Below are 20,521 nucleotides of genomic sequence, written 5' to 3'. Positions count from 1 at the left end.
GTTGTACTTACATCTGATGCCATCAGCTTGTCCTCGGTCACGGTTTCCTTCCACATATAGCTTTGCAAAAATTGCATAAAAAGCGCTTGCAGGAATAAAAACATAATATTCCAGAAACACGCTTCGCTGATCCGATCAGCTGTTCGTAACACTTCCCACAGTGAAACAGGCGTCAGCGCGAACTATCACATATCCGCCATTTCCTGGCTGAAACCGGAAGTGGTGTCATTTTCGCGGAAATGTAGTTTTTTTTACTTGTAGGCCTTAAAGGCCTATACTGCTCATGTTTGACTTTTCTGAATAGTTTCTGGGATGCTTAGAACTCGAATTGCACTGCTGGAAATAGTTTATTTTGATGCACATGCTGTTTTCTTTGAAAATTTGCATCATAGGATTGTTTTTTTGTTTTTCCTGCAGTATATAAAAATTGGTGTATCTCCAAAATAAAACTATGAACACACTCAAAATAAGTTTCCTGTTGTTGTAAACTATTTTTTGCAACTTTTTTGTATTTAAAGTTTTGAGGGACAAACCTCTTAAATTTCTCCAAGTAGAAATATATATAAAAAAACAAACAAAAACGATTTTCAATTTTTTTTTGTAGTTTATTGCACTTTTTTGCAATTAATGTAGTTACTATGGACTTAATGCATACATATTATTAAAATATGGGCTATAACAGTTGTATAGCAACTTGAAATGCTCCCACAAATGGCACTACAACATGTAAAAAGAAAAATATAATCTCTGGTGGACTTGGTTCTATAGTAGGTCTTAAAGGGTTAAATAAATATCGTCAAATAATCGAGATCTCAATTTCAGTGAAAATAATCGTGATTATCATTTTTGCCATAATCGAGCAGCCCTAGTTAAATATGAACAAAATAATAGCAGCAGTGCTGCCACGTGTCTGTCCAGAAAGAGAGGACCAATGTGTTTGTATCGCCGGAGCACCACTTCCTGCCATAAAAGACATCTACAGGAAGCGGTGTCTGAAAAGGGCTGGGAAAATCATCAAAGACCCCAGTCACCCATCACATGGACTCTTCACCCTCCTGCCCTCTGGGAGGCGCCACAGGAGCCTCAGGACTAAGACCACCAGGTACCGGAACAGCTTCTTCCCCACAGCTGTCAGACTCCTGAACTCTGCCTCCTGACATCTGACCCACGTTAACACATGGACTGAACATACACACACACACAATGGACAACTGTACCCTCAAACACACAATAATAACATGGACTGAACCACCACTCACAACCACCAGCACTTTATATAGCCTCTGTAGAAACTATCTACACCCTCACTTATCTTAACTGCACTACTGTATAGCTCTGTGTAAATAATCATTCTGTACATTGTATAATTTTTAACCCTACAACTGTTTACAACTTGCATAGTTCACATTTCTGTATAGCTGTATATCTCAGATTCTGTAAAGTTATTTATTTCATATTCTGTATAGTTTTTCATATTTATATCCTGTTCATAGCCTGTACATAGCTTGTACTCACTACAGCCTGTACATACTTATAGTTATAGAATATTCACAACATACTTCATACCGTGTACATTATAACATACCATAATAGACCCATTTCTGTAATATACTCACATATCTATACTATTGCTAATATATATTGTAATATATCTATATCACTAAGCACTTCTGGATGGATGCAAACTGCATTTCGTTGCCCTGTACCTGTGCATGTGCAATGACAATAAAGTTGAATTCTATTCTATTCTATTCTATTCTATTTATTTGGTAGTTCAATGGAAAAAAAAATTGCCCTCACGTTTGCAGTTTTGTGTTGTTATAAAATATTTGAAATTTAAAAAACCAAACAAAACCCAACATTTGCAGAAATATTTGTGGGTGTTTTCTTTTTTTAGTTTTTTGGACTACTTGAACACTAAATCGGCCCTCCAATGAGATGACAGTGCTAGCAGTGGCCCTCAGCTCATTTAACTGTGTAAGATAAAAACTCTACAATAATACCGAGAAACCCCAACAATCAGATGATTCCCTATGAACAAGCGCTCAGACAGTGGAAAGGAAAAACTCCCTTTTAACAGGAAGAAACAGGAGGCCAAAGGAAGGACGGTCATCTGCCGTGATCCTCCCCGTGGAGCAGGGACATGCAGAGAGGTTTAAAGGGGCGGGTGCTCAAAGTTAAAAAGGGGCACATTGAACCAGGCTGAATAACAACAACACACATTCATCAAGAATCTAATATGGGAAGGGCAGGGCTGTGTTGATCTGAGACTGTAGACATTAAAAAGTCCATAGGAGAGATGGTAGCTGATTAAACAAGTGTCATGAGATAATAACAAAATGCAAAGATTGGTGACAGCGCTTGGAACCATAAGGCAACAAAAAACTGTGACATAAACTCGGCTCTGCCTGTGAATCACTCTTTGCTTCTCTTCTTCCTTCCTTCCCATCATTTCATATATCACTCTCCACTTGCTGTCTATCTGAGAACAAGGCACAACTTGCTATTGCAATAAACTATAATCTAATTATCCACACCTAACAACTCTTGCACTTAATCTATAATAAAATGATGACAGAAAAATGTTATAGCACTGCCTTTAGTAGCCTCATACAGCGCCTACTGTTTCCTCCTCATGTCCTTACCAGCCATGTCTGCACAATGTTATATCATGAGTAATATTTTTTTAAATCCAGCTAAATAAAACACACACATGCACACACAGTGACATTTTAGACCTTCTTCAGAATACTGTATATACTATGGGCATCATGGTGCTGATCCAGAATCCTTACATTATTATTCATTACTAGAGCTACAATAATAAAGCAATGAGGAGGGGGAAGTAATAAATATGAAATAATGTATTTATGATGATTCCATTTGTTTCACTATCCACTCTGTGCAGGGCAAAGCTTATTACATGTTTAAACTGTAGAGATACAATCATTTTACTGCTGTAAAATCCAACTTTTGTCTTATTTAAAATATAAATCTAATATAATCTGCTTCTTAATGTATGTTTTTTAAAATACAGCTTGTGTTTTTTAATATATTATAATTATAATAATTATTATGTGGACATGCATATTAGATCGTTTTTTAGTGAAATATAATCCCTCCAGAAAGGCAGGAAATGCTCTGTAACTTACTTTAAAACTAAATATGTTCTAAATACTTTAAAACTAAATATGTTCTAAATACTTTAAAACTAAATATGTTCTAAATACTTTAAAACTAAATATGTTCCCTGAAACGGTGACAGAGCTACAGACCCATGACAGCCTTACACAGGTAGCCAGCAGCTATGACCAGCACTACTTGTGCAGTTAATAAAAGGACAGGTAATGTTTGTCGCTCTGTTGCACACACAGCACGCTCGTTTGTTTCAGTTCGTCAGTTGCAACAAGACAGCTTACCAACGTGTACGTAATAAGCTAATACTCCTGGGTGCTACACACTACAGTGTGCGCTGTACACCTACTTACTGGTTTTGTCGCATCAGTCTGTGTCTCTGAGTTAACTTGTGTTTCTCCTACAGCTCCGGACCGCAAAAAATGCGCGTGCTCTTTGTGAGCTCGTTCCCGGCTCGTAACCAGCGCGTTCTGCCGTCGAGGGCGATCATTGGTTAATAGTGATCATGTGACTGATGCAAGCCAGATCCTTTTATTTAGCAAAACTGTGATTAATAGTTAAATATTATTGTTGAGGGGCACAGAAAGGACTCCGCACGCACACACACATAAAAAAATAAATAAAAATTTTTTAAAAGTTGCCTCAACAAAAGGGCACTTTGGGCACTCATCAGGAAAGGGGCGGGTGCTCAAGCCCCTCTAGCCCCCCCCCTCTGCACGTCCCTGCCGTGGAGAGAGCGAGAGTCTGTTCCTGCATGAATATGTGAGGACGCAGAACCCTCCACAGCTAATGACGCACTTGATACTTTAAACGTTTTACAGGCGGCGCATTCACGGATCATTCATATCAACAGTGCCACAGTATTTACCTGAGGCATTTAAAAACAGTTTACCGTCTGCAGACTAAACCACAGCAGTGGTGTATAACAGCAGCATGTGGGATTTACAGCTGCGATGTTTTTCTGTCAAATGTGAGTGCTTGAAGACTTTCACCGTGTTGTGGTCAAAGCACACAGCCAGCAAATACGCACTTGGTCTTTATTTCACTAAGAATAAGGCTGTGTGCTTTAATCCAAGTCTAGATTAATTATTATTTATTTATTTTAATCGTGTGGTTGGGATTGAATGCATTAGGAAGGTCAAAGTTGTTCTTAAAACTAAAAATATCAACAAACAACATACATTTTTCCCGAAAAATGAACTTCACAATAACAGCTACCGTTATAATCACACGCATGCGCACAGGTTTCCTGACCAGATGGAGGCCCTGCTGCTGATTGTGAATTTAAAAAAGGAAAAGTAGGCTATATCCGGTTCACCAGCGGCACTTTCATCAATTAATTGATGATGTAAAGTAATTAAATGCCACATAACCGGATTGAATGTGAATTTATTTTATGTCTTGGAAGCGTGCTAGCTGTTCCTTAAAAAAATAAATAAATAAATATATATATATATATATATATATATATATATATACACATATTGTCCAGTTAGCAGATCCGACTCTTCACTGCGAAGCCTCCGATTGTGCCATCTCAGCAGCTCCTGGTGAGTTTTTTTCACCCCCTTTTCTATATTTAACAACAGTTACAGAAGTAAAACTTAAACAGGAAACTACACTGTGTGTTAAAGCCTAATAGGGCGGCTAATACAGCTAACAGAAAGCTGTTGAAAACAGCTGGATTTTAGCTTTAGTTTGTCTCTAAATGAAGATGTCTAACAGGTGCGTGCTGCTAACAGACTGACTCTCTAATATGACTTCATATGTAAAGTGTATATGTAGCCTTAGCTTGAAGTGAGCGCCATGTGACTGTAGGTGTCAAACAGAAGTTCAACAACAAAAACAACAAAACAAATGTTGTTTAAAGGAAACATTTAGCCTTTAACGCTGGTTTGAATCAAGAAAATAACAACAACACTACATAAACACAACTATCGAGTCTAAATAGAGCAACATGTTTTATTCCTTTCTACAAACTAATGCACATGCATGTAAAGATACAGCAGATATGAGCTGAACAGGTTGGTGATTGTGCTTAAAGTTTAAACCAGATGTTTCTCGTATAAAAACAAATTAACAAAACATTTTGTTTCTGTTCTGGGAATTATGCTAACCGTACTGTGATAGGAAATGTGAGCAGAGCTATGGCTTTTCTCGTTTCTCATCCTGTGACGGAGTTTTCTCCACAACAAGTGGATCCTGGAAGCAGACGCCCAGGTCCTTAGAAGGTTTGTGTCTGACTGTCCTACAAACATGCACAGAAGCCTCTGAACCTGTCAGGCTGTCCATTGGGATCTTCGCAGGTGTCCAGCGTTGTCTAGTTGAGGAACGCTTGGAGTTGTGCGAATCTTGGGGTCGGGCCTCCCTAGATGTTGCTTGGCACAGATAGCACAGTGGTGTGCGGAGTGACAGGAAATGAAAAACAAACAAACAAAAGGTATCTGTCTCATGTCTTGAGCTGGAACAGGCATGTCAGCAGCTCTAAGCTCCAGTGTGTCATCTGTCATCTGAAGATGATTAATAGTAGCATGGTGCCAAGCAAGCCGAAGAGACCCTTGGAAGCCAAACGTGCTTTGTGAGACAGTCTTGGCCTGCTTTAAATGAATAAACCAGAGGAAGCAAGAGTTTGTCTGATGGTGTGTGTGATAAGGCGGTGGAGTCGAAATGTGTGCCTGTGGAGACAACATGTCAGCTGTCTGTCATTTACATGGGACCTTTGAGGGTGGCAGTGGAGTTTGTGGATTTTAATTTTGTTGACGTGTGGCCTCAATCGATATCGCTTGATCCTGAGAAACTGGCAGATACACTTCAAATGATGTGCTGTGTCCAGGTGTGCTAATTTGATGACAGCCATGCATTATTGCTTCATTATTTATTTATCTGCATAACAACATTTTAATTTAATGTATCAAAAACAATTATTTGCGAGCTATGAACTGAAGTCGGCACCGGTGCTGCTGAACAACTAGTGAAAGACAACTGAGACGAGAAATAAAAAACAAACAGAACTGGAAAGGTTTCAGTTGGGCCAGGGATGTCAACAGCTCTAAGCTCTAGTGCGTCATCTGTCATCCTAAGTTGGCTATTGCTAGCATGGTGCCAAGCAAGCTGAAGAGACACTTGGAATCCAAACATCGCTTCTGAGAAAGTCTTGGCCTGCTTTAAATGAATAACCAAAGGCAACATTGTGTCTGATAAGCCGGGGGAGGCAAGCTGACACTTCATGATGCCTCATTTTTGGGGGTAGACGTGTGCTTTAAAATGTGGGCTTGCCCTCTGCTGTGCACTGGGCCACAGCCGAGTCCATTAGAGCCTTTTGGGCTCTTTGACGTGCCCCACCTGCTGATGCTGGGCAGTTGTTGTGGAATGTCAGTGTGCTCACCTGCTACAAGAGGCTGTGAGGGGTCACTGCTGCCATTAGGAATGTGCTTATCTGCAGGTGGGGGATAAGACCTGGAGTTTCCCACAACACGGCTTGTAACAAGATGATAATGATATTCACGTCACCTGTTAGTGTTTTTACTGTCGCAGCCATATGTGCGTGTTTAAACATCTCATCGTAAAACTCTGAGCATTAATCTGCTGCTGTAACAACACCCACTCTTCTTAAGAGGCTTACTGTAGCGCAGGATTTTGGGACGGTGCCTAAACCAGAAAAACAGGCTCGTAGTAAAAGTGCTGACAGTTTGAACTGCATCAGAACAATTTATCAAACCCTTCCTCTTATTAGCTGTGTTGTTGTTGCTATGACTAACAAATAATTACAGACGTTGTTTTACACATTTGACCGTCGGTGCTTCACATGGCTCATAAACCTTCATCTGATCTGCTTTAGTCTTGCTTAGATGTGTTTTTTGGGCACTCGAGTAAGTGCAGAGCAGGGTTTGAAGGGCGTCTGTTAACTAGAAAGAGTAGCATTAATCTCCATTTCAAGGAAACTTGCAAATTTATAATACACACACACACCTAGGATGGCTCCTGGTTGAGGTGTTTCAGGCATGTCTTCCTGGGAGGAGTCCCTGGGGTAGACTCGCGACACACTGGAGAGATTGTCTCTCAGCTGTCTGGGTAATGCCTCTGCGTTCCCCAGAGAAGCTGAGGAAAGTGGTAGGGAAGAAGGAGGTCTACACTTCTCTGCTTAGGCTGATGCATCATAAACCTGGCTCCGGATAAGTGAAAGAAAGTGGATGGATTCAGGGATTTATGTCGATATAGGAAAATGTTATCTGTAGTTGGAGGTTTCAAGCAGCAGCATTTTGGAGTGCAACAGTAGTGACACAGACATAACCTAGGTCATGTTTTCCCTGGAAGTTTTAAGTGTAAAATAACTAATTAACTTTAATTTTAACTTTATAACTATTGCTAAAGTAGCTTAACCTTGGAACTTTTCAGGAACTGCACAAAATATTGTAAATTTCGGGTTGAGGTTATTTTTAACCAGCTGCTTAAATTCCTCTTTTTCCACCACGGAACCTCATCAGTCACTTCCATCCACATGGCGTGCATCTAATCCAGGGGTGAGCAACTCCAGGCCTCGAGGTCCGGTGTCCTACAGGTTTTAGATCTCACCCTGGGTCAACACACCTGAATGAAATGATGAGTTCATTAGCAGGCCTCTGGAGAACTTCAAGACATGCTGAGGAGGTCATTTAGCCATTCAAATCAACTGCGTTGGATCAAGGATACATCTAAAACCTGCAGGACACTGGCCCTCGAGGCCTGGAGTTGCCCACCCCTGATCCAGTGAGTGCTTCGACCCTCGGTGTAGTCATTTGTTCATTTCCAGAGTGCACGTCACCAGCTGGTAGCATCTACTAATATGTCTTCTCAGCCTGGTCGTACTTGACGGTGCGTTTTTTGCGTAAAGTGGTGAAACAGGCTTGTTTCTATCATTAGCAGGAACAATTTTCTCCCATATTTCTCAAAGCACTGTGATGCGGTTTGGTCTGCATTCTCCACAAACAGCCTTATTAAGAGTTAACAAGAGATATTTTTATAACTGAATTATCTAACTCTTGTTTCCCAATAATCTCCCCAGTAATCTCTTACATTGAATTGTAGTTTATAATTCGTGCTTAATCTGACAATGATGTAACACTGTGGTCGGTTTAGGCATTAAACACATGTCCAAAAGCTCAAAACAGTGATGGCAAATGGACAACGCAGCAAATATGAGCAGTTATTATTCCGTGTTTTTTGCTTCATGATGCACTAAAACTGATAAGAATCTAGTGTTGACTTTATGAGACATCTCCAGTTCCAGATCTAAGATTCATAGTCACCATGGACAAATAACAATACAGAATTTATTTCCATCTCCAGCATCAGTCATTGACGTATGCCGCCATATACACTGCAAACCCTCTTTGAGCTGCCTCAGAGGACTGCTCAGTGGAAACGATGTATTACAAGGTCATTTCCTCGTTGACCCTATAATCCACCTGATTGGCCCTCCACCACAGAGTTAAAAGTGAAAGCAGACCAGGGACCTTTGTATCCCTCCCACCCCTGTCCTGTTTTCTTTCTTTTTTTTTTTATTTCTCTGCTGATGTGGCGTGAAACTGAAGTGTTTGCCCAGATGTTTCCTGATGGAAGAAGATGGTCGTAGTTTCCTATGAGGTCACAGTGCTGCTGGTGGTGCAGTGACGGCTTTAATGGACTTTTCTGTTGTAGTCTCCCGTTTTCTTTTACTCTGTTTCTGGGATCTTGTTTTGATAGATGCTCCAATCAGATTTGTTTAAAAGAATAAAAAAAAACCTTTGACTCTAACAGTCGGCTTTCTATGCTAGTCAGGTCAAGTGGCTTGATTGGCCACTGCAGTGGTGCAGTAATAATAATAATAATAATAATAATAGAGGCGACCGTGGCTCAGGGGGTTGGGAATCGCATCTGTAACCGGAAGGTCGCCGGTTCGATCCCAGGGCTCTCTGTCCTGGTCGTTGTGTCCCTGGGCAAGACACTTTACCCTACTTGCCTACTGGTCTTGGCCAGAGGGGGCCGATGGCGCGATATGGCAGCCTCGCTTCTGTCAGTCTGCCCCAGGGCAGCTGTGGCTACAACTGTAGCTGCCTCCACCAGTGTATGAATGTGAGAGTGAATGAATAGTGGCATTGTAAAGTGCTTTGGGTGCCTTGAAAAGCGCTATATAAATCCAATCCATTATTATTATTATTATTATTATAAGACACACCTTGTCCCTGGCCACCTCCTCCAGCTCATCTAGGGAGACACAAGGCCCAAGCCAGCTGACGGATATCTCTGAAAGCTTTTCTTTCTCTCTGAGGAGTATCAGCTCTACTGAGTCACTCCCGATTGATCAAACTCCTCATCCTATCGCTAAGGAAGAGCCCACCCAGCTCTCGAAGGAAGCTCCTTGCCAGTTCTTCTACCTGCGATCTCATTCTTTCAGTCCCTATTCTGAGCTCGTTGCCATAGGGTGAGCGTAGGAATCTAGATCGCCTGGTAGATCGCCAGCTTGAGCTCAGCTTTCTTCTCCACAATAGACTGACACAGTGTCCACATTACTGCAGACATGACACCAACCTCCCACTTCATTCTCCCCTCACTCCTGAGCAAAACCCTGAGTTACTTAAGCTCCTCCACTTGGGGCAGTTCCAGTTAAGAAACGTGGACTTTCCATTCCCACTCCTTCACACCTGACTGCAAACTGGCCCAGTGCGAGCTGGAGGTTACCACCTGATTAAGCCAAAAGGACTAAATCATTTACAAAAAGCAGAGGCAAGGCCGCTGGTTTATAAGTAGAAATTCTCTCCATTAAAAATGATGAACATAACTGGAGGCAAAGGGCAGCCTTGGGAGTGTCAAACACCACCAGGAATTTATTTTTAAAGGTCCGACTGTATCGACAGGATAACCACAACTGTGCTATGTGAAGATCCTCAAAGGTTTGAAGAGCCTAAATTAAATTCTGAAAGCTACTGTGAGTCGATGAAGGTGATCAGCTGATTCTTTAAAAAATGTCAAAATCTTAAAAAGTTGTTGCAAAGTAAAGATTAAAGATCAAAATAACAGAGACTCTGCCAAGAATCAACACTTTACACTAGAAATATCTCAGGTGCACAACAAAACTGCCTTGTTTAGTTTACTAAATATGGAATCTTATATTACGAAGGTCTCCTGGATTTTTATTTTTTTGCCTTGTATAGCCTGCAGTTGTACTTTGTAGCACATTGATGAAGCATTTCTTCTAAATAAATGTCATGCATTTTCTGCGCTTATTGCTTTTTCCTTCATGTTAGATGAGCAAATCTGATTGAGGCTGGTTGCTGGATTGATGACGATCCTTGTGATGGATTTATTGAAGTGTAGATTTACAAGTTCTGAAAATAGAAAAATGCTGAGAAGAACTGCCGTCTTCCTCGTCTCTGTCAAGAGTCACTCTCTGCTCTGCCTGGTGGTTTCACACAAATCAAAAGCAACAAGAGGTGAGTCCAGTTCCACATTACTACCAGAGGTAGAGGCGTTACAGTAAAGTGATGTTACCCCTAGCTCTGATCTCGTTTGATGTGACGTGAAAGTTTAAAAGTTGTCAAGATGTCACCTGAAAATAGACGTTTGAAACTGGAAACATTAAGGAGGTCGAGAAATCCACACATCACCAAAACTAAGTAGTCTTTATATGGTTTTTACATCAAAGTAGCTTCTTTGGAAATTGTTCCATATTGCAGGAGCCATAACTAAATGTATTGAATTTTGATGATCACTGGGTTTTCATTTGTTTGGTTGCTATGGTGATGTGTAACGGGAGTCACGTGGGTGCTAGCGGTGACATTAAGAGGGCGTTGTCAGTCTGTCATTCACTGGTTTTGATTTTGACAGAGAGGAGGGGTGGTAGCCGTAGTTTTTGTTGACCTCTGTAAACTCTCAAAGCACTTTAATAAACAAGCAAACAATTCCACCTCTCGCATTATTGCGTAAAGTTGACAGCGCGTCAGGCAAAGAGGCAGGCTCCATCCCCGGCCTCTAGCAAGTGTGGAAGTCGCTACACGTATAGTGCAGGAAGGTCTATTTCAGGTTTGTTTCATACACGTTTTTAAATGATTTGTTCATATTGATGAATTTCTATGTTACATACTAAACCTGAATATTGTGGTTTTAGGTTTGGCACTTAGAGAACTGCTTGTTTTTATCAGTACTGAGTAGATTTGCATCAAATGGTCACTGTGTGCAGGTCTGTGCCATCTTTGATGTTTTTCCTCCATCTGCTGGTGAAATGTACACACTGACTGAAGTCTTGCCTCTGTGGCCTGATTCAAGCTGTTATTCCTGGTTTTTATCAGGCATAGGAGCAAACTGAAGGTACTACCCAGGCTTCATTGTGCACGAGTTACCTGGAATATCTGGGAATGTTAGCAAAATGAATGCAGTGTTTTACGCCCAAGAATCACAGATGCAAATACCAGCATGTCATTTTTTCCTACTAGTTTTGGGGGCTTTCCAGTATACATATAACTACTAATATATAATGTAAGGTAGATGTTCATGCTGTTAACTGGTGTGATTCAGGTTAAATACACTAGCTACTATTACAAAGGTAAATGCTGTCTTTTAAATATTGGAATAGAAATAAGGAAACATTTCAAAATGTTTAAATATCCAAGTAACTTCAGTTAGAAACAATCTTTTTAAAAAAAAAAGAAAAAGAATAAAGTCCTGTTTTATGACACGATGATGACTACCACACAACTGGCACTCAGAAAATGTCTAAACGGTGAAACACAGAACATTTAATTGCTCAGGTTTGTCAAATCCAAATGTTTATCTCTGATGCAGCTAATACAAGTTTATCGTTGCATAACTGTCACTTTAAAGCGCCTCCGAAGTACATTCTGTCGCGTCCGTCAGTCTAAGGTCTGTCAGAGCAGCATCATCGGGGCGAACGTTGACCTTCCTTTCAGTTTTTCACGTTGACGGTGAGATCCAGTTTCATCTCTTCGTTCGTTCGTTTGGGGAGAACGGTGGAGCAGTGACAAAAATCAGACGCTTAATGCAACATTTTATCCCCTGGAATGTCTTTGTTGAATAATATTCGGTCCTGGAGTCTTTCCACTGCCAGTCTCTCACAAATGGAAGACAAATATATTTCTTGGCTGGCCATTGTGTTTCAGAGTGAGGCTCTTTTGATTCGTAATATTCAGGGCTAATTAGCTTAAGAAAGTGATATAGTTTTTCTGCTGGACTGCTGCTGCCCGTTAACGTCGGCTCAGATTTCCCAGGTGCCTCGCTGTCTGCCAGAGGTAACAAAATAATGGCTGCGCTTGGAAGCCTGTTTTTCAATGTGTTTTTTTTTTCTTAGTGATTTTTAATAGCTTACTATTAGAGATATTACCCAAGGGATACCTTGATGCTTTTTGCTGTTGTTTCTTTTCTTTTTCTATGCTCTCCTGTGCAGATCAACTATATTTGTGTTGAAGGCTTTCTGCTCTATTATGCGTGCAGATTCATGAAACCACAGCTTGAGCACATTTACACCAGTTTCAGTGTCTAAATTTCCCAAAACGTCCTGTTTTTAGGCTGGTAATGTCTGGTATGCATGTATCGCTTTTTTGTGAAAGAATTTTTGTCTTTCGTTAAGTAAACGTGAACACGTAGCAAGTAAAAACAAAAAATAAGCAAGCGAAGAATCACAGAGAGCAGATTCAGAAGGCCGCAAGACGAAGAAGATTTTTCAGATGTTTGTTTCATGTCCTCATCCATCGTGATCTGGTTACTCAGAGTTCATAAGCCTTATTTCCTTTATTTCTATGTTTGCCAACTATCTTACTTGGCAGAAGGAAGCAAGTAAGCATCTTTTGCTTAGTCGGTGTAGTTTATTAGAAGGCGGGGAACGCCATTAGAAGCAAAAACCTGTTTGACAGCTGTTTGTTTGTTGATGGCTCTAGTGCAGTTTGACTATTTTGTAGTGCAACATCTCAAAGTACCAACATTTACATTCTGGCTGAAGGTAGTGAGTCATGTGTTCTTCTATCTCTGGTTTTTAATGACAGTTGAGGTCATGCTGCCACTTTTTGGTGGTCGGAGTGCATTACATACAATTGAGCTTGAAAAGGCAAAAAAAGTAACTCTATGAATCTTTGAAAATTCTAAAATTCACGACCGTTCCTTGTAGACAAAAGTAATCCCTATAAGGACGGAGATTACAAGAGGTTTACTAAACCCGAGTTTAACCCGTTTGGCCACTTGCTGTAGAATGTTTGTGTACTGGGATTAAAACGTTCAAACATGGCCTTATACTGGGGAGGTATGTGTTTGTATAGACGTGGAGAATATAAATCTGCGTAGTTCTTGTGGTTTTATTGAAGACCGGTTCTGCATTGTTACAGGTATTTAAACCTGTCTACCATTTCTGCCTCTAAAGCAAAGAAAAAGTAACAAACTGTAGAGACGGTGTAGATACATGCTGTAATGAATGGCTGCTTTTACAAGAAGGAAAACCTCGGACGGGTATCGGTTGATAAGGTTCTCTTGTCGTACATTGTGCCCGAGGCCACGCAACTTGCATAACAGCTCCACTGCAGTGGATATTTGTAATTTTAGCACAGCTGTATTTCTCCTGCCACTTTTTCAGTTGAGTAAATCAAACCCTGAGCATTTCGAGGTAATTCTACCTCAGCGAATGATAATTCATCAAACTGTCCTGAGCTTAAGTGCATATTCAGATGACTGCGTTGCTATAAAAGACGGAGTTGTCCTGAGGGGGTGTAATTTAGACATGATCTATGTGTGCGTTTAGGAAAACCACTTGAAGGTCACGGAGTAAATGAGCAAAGAGCTGCATTACTGTAGCGATACCCAGCTGTTTACACTCGTGAAACATTTCAATTAATTTTGGTTGATTGAAGCACTTTAAGCTTAGCTTGTTTTCCCAAAGATTTGATATTTGCCTCAACAATTTTAACTCTTTAAAAACACCAGATAACAGCCGCATGCCTGCAGCGAAGCTTCGGCCATTTGGATACAAGTCTCGGGTATTTGTACGCTATGAATATAATGTAACATGTTTACAGTTTGTCCTCATCTGCATATAGTTTCTGGGTCATTACTACAAACTCCAAAACAAATGTTTTCTTTCTTTGACCTCATTCTGTCGTGTGTGTTTGAGGGGGTTTGGGTTTATTCTGAGGCTTTCATTGTTTTAATCACAAACTGTATATGAAAGGTGGTCGTGACACCATGACCCACTGGTTTTTGAATCCCAGTTGAAGCCTCTGAGCCTTTAGAATCTGTTGGAATCTTATTTTCTGTTTTTTACGGTTTTTGTATCCACATTTGAGCGAGAGGTCAGAGTGCGTGGTAGGTAACATTACTGCTACTGTTACCAAGCCTATTGAGGAATACACGGGCTGTGTAGGTGCATCACAGAGACGCTGTTATAGATGGTGGTATAATGGTCTAACTCGGCGGTCCCGAACCCCTGGGCCACGGACCGGTACCGGGCCGCGAGAGTTGAGGCTCGGGTGTGAAATTGATGGATTTCAGGGTTTTTATCGTTATTTTTTTTTTTTTGCATTAACTCTGTTACCCTGAGTCTTTTCCTGTGTGTTATGAATAAATCTTTTTGGTAGCAGTACTCATTTTATTTAGTTGTATTTATCCACAACACCTTAAAGGCCGGTCCGTGAAAATATCTAGACATAAACCGGTCTGTGGCGCAAAAAAGGTTTGGGACCGCTGGTCTAACTCACTCACTGAGGCCAGTTAGCGGAGATGGGTGGCTAGCAGACAGCTAATGCTCAAGTCTGCAGCCACGGCCCTAATAATGTTTATCTTACTGTGGGTAAAAACTCAATTTTTATGGACAAGTATACAAAATTAGGGGTGTTTGATTGTATATCTGGACTGTGGATATTTTCTGTGATCATGTCTATCTCTGCTTTAAAGGTTAACATGGAGTCTATGGGGATCGACTCTTCTGTGGCTTCTAGTGGCCGTTAGAGGAACTGCAGTTTTAAGCACTTCTGCATTTGCATTGTTGTCATTTTTTCCTGCTTGTGCTATCAGACAGCCGGATGAGGGTGATGATTTTTATTTGCCAGTAATGAATACGTTGGACCTGTTGGGCTCAAAATCCAACAGGAATGCAGAGGTTTGAGTGTAGCTCTGGATTTGTGATTTTTCACTCTTGAAATGTTGTTTAAAAGGAAAATTGAGATGCACAAAAATGGAGCGGTGGGGAAAAACTGTGCTGGTTTCAGGCGGTGTCAGGGCCTTTCTGTGTGGAGCTGGCTGCTTCTGTTTGCCCTTGTGTGGGTTTCCTCTGGGAGCTCCTGCCATCGTCGCCCATGTTAATGCTGCGTATGAGAACCCGGGACAATCTCGCGAGAGTTTAATTTCCTGGTTAAATAAAGGTTTTTAAAAATGTTGGTAACAAGTGCTAACTATTTAGTTTACCTGCACGTCATGTGCTTCTTGATAAAAGTCTGTTTGTTGTCACGAAAGAGGCCGAGCAGCAGTCACTGTTTGCGTTTGAGTGACGGGGAGATACACCCTGCGGTTCAGACCCCCCCAATTCAAATTTACTGTACACTCAGAGTGAATGCATTTCTAAATTTGAGAGACTTGTCTGTACCAGTATGGATTTGATTGCGTAACATTAATGGCCGCACTGCATTTTTTTGTGCGTATTCATTAAAAATAATTGTCTTCTGCTCAGCAGACCACAGACTGGCACCTCCTCAGAGCTGCAGCTGCTCTCTCAGCCAACACAAGCCATGCGTACTAAGGAGAGACTACCAATGTTTACCTCTCCTTACAGCACAGACCAACGGTAGACGGAGGTGCTCTCTCTTTTCTTCTGTGGTTTCTGGCAGCCAACACCAGATTCCTTCATGTCTATCACTGCAATCAGCAGGCCAGACCTGCAGTCAGCCAAGCAGCTTGAAACAAAGCAGCAAGAACGGCTGAACATGAAGTAGGCGAAGCGTTTCTTTCTGGATACTGCGAGGAAGAATCTGTTTTCTCTCAGCTGTGTCAGTTTTCCACTCTTCATCAGAGGACTATTCTGTTTTGCGATAGTGCGTCATGCACCGCTTCCTCCTCAGAAGAGAGCTTAAATGTGTTTTAACACCACTTCTCCCTGACCTGCAGACAGACTTATCGTTCTCATTCTTGCAGAAACGTACGCCTCAAATTATGTCATTACCCCAAACTGTGTACGCGCCGATATGCTAAGCGTGTTATTTAAATAGCAGAAGATGTAAAGCATCCAGAAAATGAGGGTGTTGGTTAAAAATGCATGTAACGCAGAGACACTTTTACTGCAGAATGATAAATGGGATAATTTCTGTTGGTACCATCTAAGTGCTTTTCTTGGAATAGTGCATCACCTTCAGTGATTATTTGGTTTACACTAAATCTTACTAATACCACTCCAGAAACGACAGAGAAATGGGAGACCTGCAGTAACACGGTGGCTGCGGTTACGCGCACACATTTTATCATCCTGATTGAGGATTTTAGCTCAAGTGTTTACACGGGACGTGATTCAGTACGTGCATGTGTGACAGGGGCGAAAAGGAAGAATATGTCCTGGATCAGACTTGACTTTTGTCTGTCCAGCCCGGTAGTCGCTGCTATCATGTTGCTCTTAATTCCTTAAGCATTTATATTAAAGACAAAGTTTCCACAGAGGAGCAGTTCAGCTCAGAAGAGTCAGGATGGGATGGTTTACAAGTACAGTTTGTCTTCTGATCGGTTTATGAAAGCTTTAATTTGGTTCAGGCCTGTGGAAAAAGTAGTAGCTGTGACAGGTTTGAACCCTAGATGTACTTTAATAAAGATCATTGCGTCATTTTAAATAATTTCATATAATTCTGGTTAATTTGGCTGATATAATAGCTGATACAATATGTTATTGTTATGCAAGTATTTTAATGTTTGCTCGCTTTCTCAGTTTCTATTTAAAAAAAACAAAACCTGCATACTACATGTTTCTCATCTCCCACCAAGAAAGGTCATTCACGCTCCGTCACAGGGCTTGCAAGTTTACTCTACTGTATTTTTCGGACCATAAAGCGCACCGGATTATAAGACTCATATATAAAATCGACACATAAAATCGATTCGAGGTCAGTAAGCACAACCAGAATTCATACATAAGGCGCACTGACGAGTTTTGAGAAAATTAAAGGATTTAATTGCGCCTTATAGTGCGGAAAATACGGTACATTCGTTTTGTGTATTTTTGGCTTTCAAGCTGAGTTTTTATCGCTTTCAATAAAATATTTAGAGGTTAAGGGTTAGTCAGTATTCACAGTATTGGAGGCTTTTTCTCCAGAGTTGTGAATATTAGAAAGATACTGTCATACATGGCCCAGTCAGTCAGTTGACTTGGAGCAGCTCGTGCAGCCTCTCACAGGTTTCCAGCACACAAAAGCAACTTTTCTGGCTCTCCTTTTGTTTTCTTTTTCAATCCCGCCTGGAAAGCACCGATGGGCTCAGCTCTTTTGTTCGCGTCTGAGGAAATGGCCATCAGCAATCACATTAGAATCATTTGAACTGTTTTGAACATTTGGAAAGTTATTCAGATGCCTGGAAATGGGCAATTTAAAGGAAATTAACTAATAAATCACAATAAGAAATTCAATTGTCTGTAATAACTATAATAACTAAATATTGTACACCTTCCAGAGGGACACGAGTGTGACTTTGTCCATGACTTGGCATGAAATGTTAGCTAGTAATCAGAGATTTCGATGATTACAAATACCGAGGCAGGAAAACTGCAAACAGCTTTTTAGTTGGTCGTCACCCATCGTAACCTTTCTTTAAATCGCTCTTTCAGCCTCAGGTGTCACTTCAGTCTTTGACTGTGGGGTTTGTTTTTTTTCTGCTGCATTTTACGCCGTAATTGTCAAATTAACCAAGAATGGCACCGCGCTTCGGTACGTACAGACACCAAAGAAGAAGCCCGATGATATGAATCTTTCTGTCTCCATTGCTATTTGGGTTTCACTAAGCCCTCACTTTCCTTTGAGCAGTGAAACGGGTTTAAGAGAAATGTTTGTTATTTCACACCAAGCGCACGGAGCCAGCAGTAAACCCGTCTGTGAACTTAAGTGCTCCTCTATAAACTTCTCGACAGCGCATTTTCTAGTAAAGAAAATGCTGCGTTAGTCAGAGATAGATTTGGGGGCAGGGGGTGCATTCTGGGACCAATAAATCCAAAATACACAAATGCCTCAAATGAGATGGCTCATTGTAGCCTGCAGACTGATTTACTCATTTCCAAAATCAAAGGCCAGTCACCCTCGTACGGTCCTGTTTTACAAACTCAGTGGGAGTCGCACAATGGCTGCGACAGTATTACTGTTATTATCATTCCGCTGTTGTTCACTCCACGCTATCAAGTCGCTGGTAATAGATATAATTCATGTGCTGCTGCAAGGGTGTTGTTGAAACCCCCCTTTTAATCTGTCTCTGTGTGTAAATAACCGTGTTTTATGCACAAAGCCAAGAAGGAACGGCAAAAGATTTAGCTGGTTTTCAGATTTGTTTTGAAAAATCTGTTGGAATGCATGAAAATGAGACTACAATTCCTTCCACCTTTCCTGACCTGATCTCTTATATATATGAGCTATTGCGACTGCACATCCCCTCCCTGCATTCCAGTAATGCACTTAGATATGATTGAAGCCTGCTCTTTGCAGACACGTGCCTGAAAAACTACCCCATTACAAACCCAGTTAACTGCAGTAATGCAGGCCGTGGCGGGAGCACATCTTGCAGTATCGTTAATGCCACTGCTCATTACGACTCTGCCCTTGAATCCACACATACAGAGATGGTTCGAAAGTGTTTAACGGCTGCAGCCATGGTTACAGAAATCCTGCTTCTTTCTCCTTTTCCTGGAAAAATGCATCTTAATCAACTGCACACTCGAGTTTGGTATTCATGTCAGTTAAAAAAAAAACAAAAAAACAAGATTTCATGTTGGCTCTGCAATGTACCGTAACCTTCTCCATCCACAAACAAAACAGAGTTAACAAAATGAGGCTTGTGTACATAAATTATTCAATCTACCTCAATTTAATCCGGTTATTTTGTTAGCGTGTTTTTGGAATCCGGAGATAGGCAGAGGTCCAGACTCTCAGGGTTTCCCGAGCTTGGCACGTATTTGTTCTGCCGCCGTTAACTTTGTGTTTGTAATTAGTTTAATTCTACAGTTATTAAGCCGTCTCACAAACACTGGAAGGAATTCAAGCTGCAGACTGATTCTCACAGAGCTCGACATGCAGCCTTGTCTGGATGAGTCTGGTGCCAGGGTTCTTAGGTGGGGATGACTCCACGTGTTGTCGTTTGTTTGAGCTCTGCAGCACCAAACTGTTAGCGGCGCTCGCAGTTAAAATAAAGATGTGCAGTGTGCACGGTTACTGTCGTGCTGAACTGTGCAAATATTGTGAGGAAAATGCTCGACACTGGAGAACATTTTTAGATGGTGTTACTTTTCCGGCTCTCAGATTCTCCCTCTTATGCTGGACTCGTATGCAGAAGTGCCCTTTTGCATAAGAGTTTCCACTGACCCAAGGTTAAAGTAATGTTACACAGTCTTTCAACAATTGTTGAATCTCTAGGAAAACTTAGATTTAAATCCGAGTTTTGCTGATTGGAGTTAAAAAGAGCGAGGTGAAGTGACCGGCTTTGTTTCACTTCATGCTGCAGCATTATTTTCCAGAACACACAGACATGTGATAAAGAGTTTTCACAGCACTCTATGCAGTCTTGTGAAAAACAAAGTACAATTTTACTTCTTCCACAGGGATTAAGAAGGTGAGTAGCTGCCAGGTGCTGCTAATTTGTGAACTGATAATGGAGACTGTAAACCACATCTATAAAAGCTGTGTTTTGGCTGTGTGCTGGTCTGGAACATTCAGGTGTGGGTTATGGCGTCTCCTACACACTAGGTGTCTCTGTTTTGGTTCTTGTGTTGCACTTTCTGTGTTTTGTTCTGCAGGAGCTGATTGGAGGAGTAACTGTAGCGTGAGCTACACCTGGGTCTAGTGAGCTCAGTCACAAAGGTGCCTCCTTTCTGCAGCTGACCTCACGTTGCTCAGTGTCCTGCTTCGGATAACAGCTTCCTGAAGTTTTACTTTCCACGCACTGCCACATGTCCATCAACACTTTGCATGAGTAACTCGCTGACAAACACGTTCTCTTTAATTATGTCCTGTAGAATAAATGATTAGTACCTCATGTAGTGCCCCTCAGTTTTATTGCAGCCTATGAGCTAGGTTGTGACAGGTTTAACAGCCACAATCGTCCCAGCAGATTCATCTGAGACTCTGCAGGCTTCAGACGGATCAAGAATGGCTTGTTTGGAAGGGAGAAAAGCCTCTTCTCTTTTTTTAAATAAAGAGAAGATGGC

At 41.2% G+C, this 20,521-nt stretch overlaps 1 protein-coding gene across 1 annotated transcript in view; it reads left to right on the top strand.

Moving 5' to 3' along the window:
* The first annotated feature begins 4,629 nt into the window (after nucleotides 1-4,629).
* Nucleotides 4,630-20,521, top strand: part of nog1 (noggin 1) — a 42,756-nt gene continuing 26,864 nt past the window's right edge. Inside the window, exon 1 of the mRNA XM_026164011.1 lies at nucleotides 4,630-4,685. The gene's annotated coding sequence lies outside the window, so the exon portion shown is untranslated. The remainder of the gene's footprint in view (nucleotides 4,686-20,521) is intronic.

This window comes from Astatotilapia calliptera, chromosome 4 (assembly GCF_900246225.1).
Source record: "Astatotilapia calliptera chromosome 4, fAstCal1.2, whole genome shotgun sequence".
NCBI classification, from domain to species: Eukaryota; Metazoa; Chordata; class Actinopteri; order Cichliformes; family Cichlidae; genus Astatotilapia; species Astatotilapia calliptera.
This window is presented reverse-complemented; position numbering and strand designations above follow the sequence as displayed.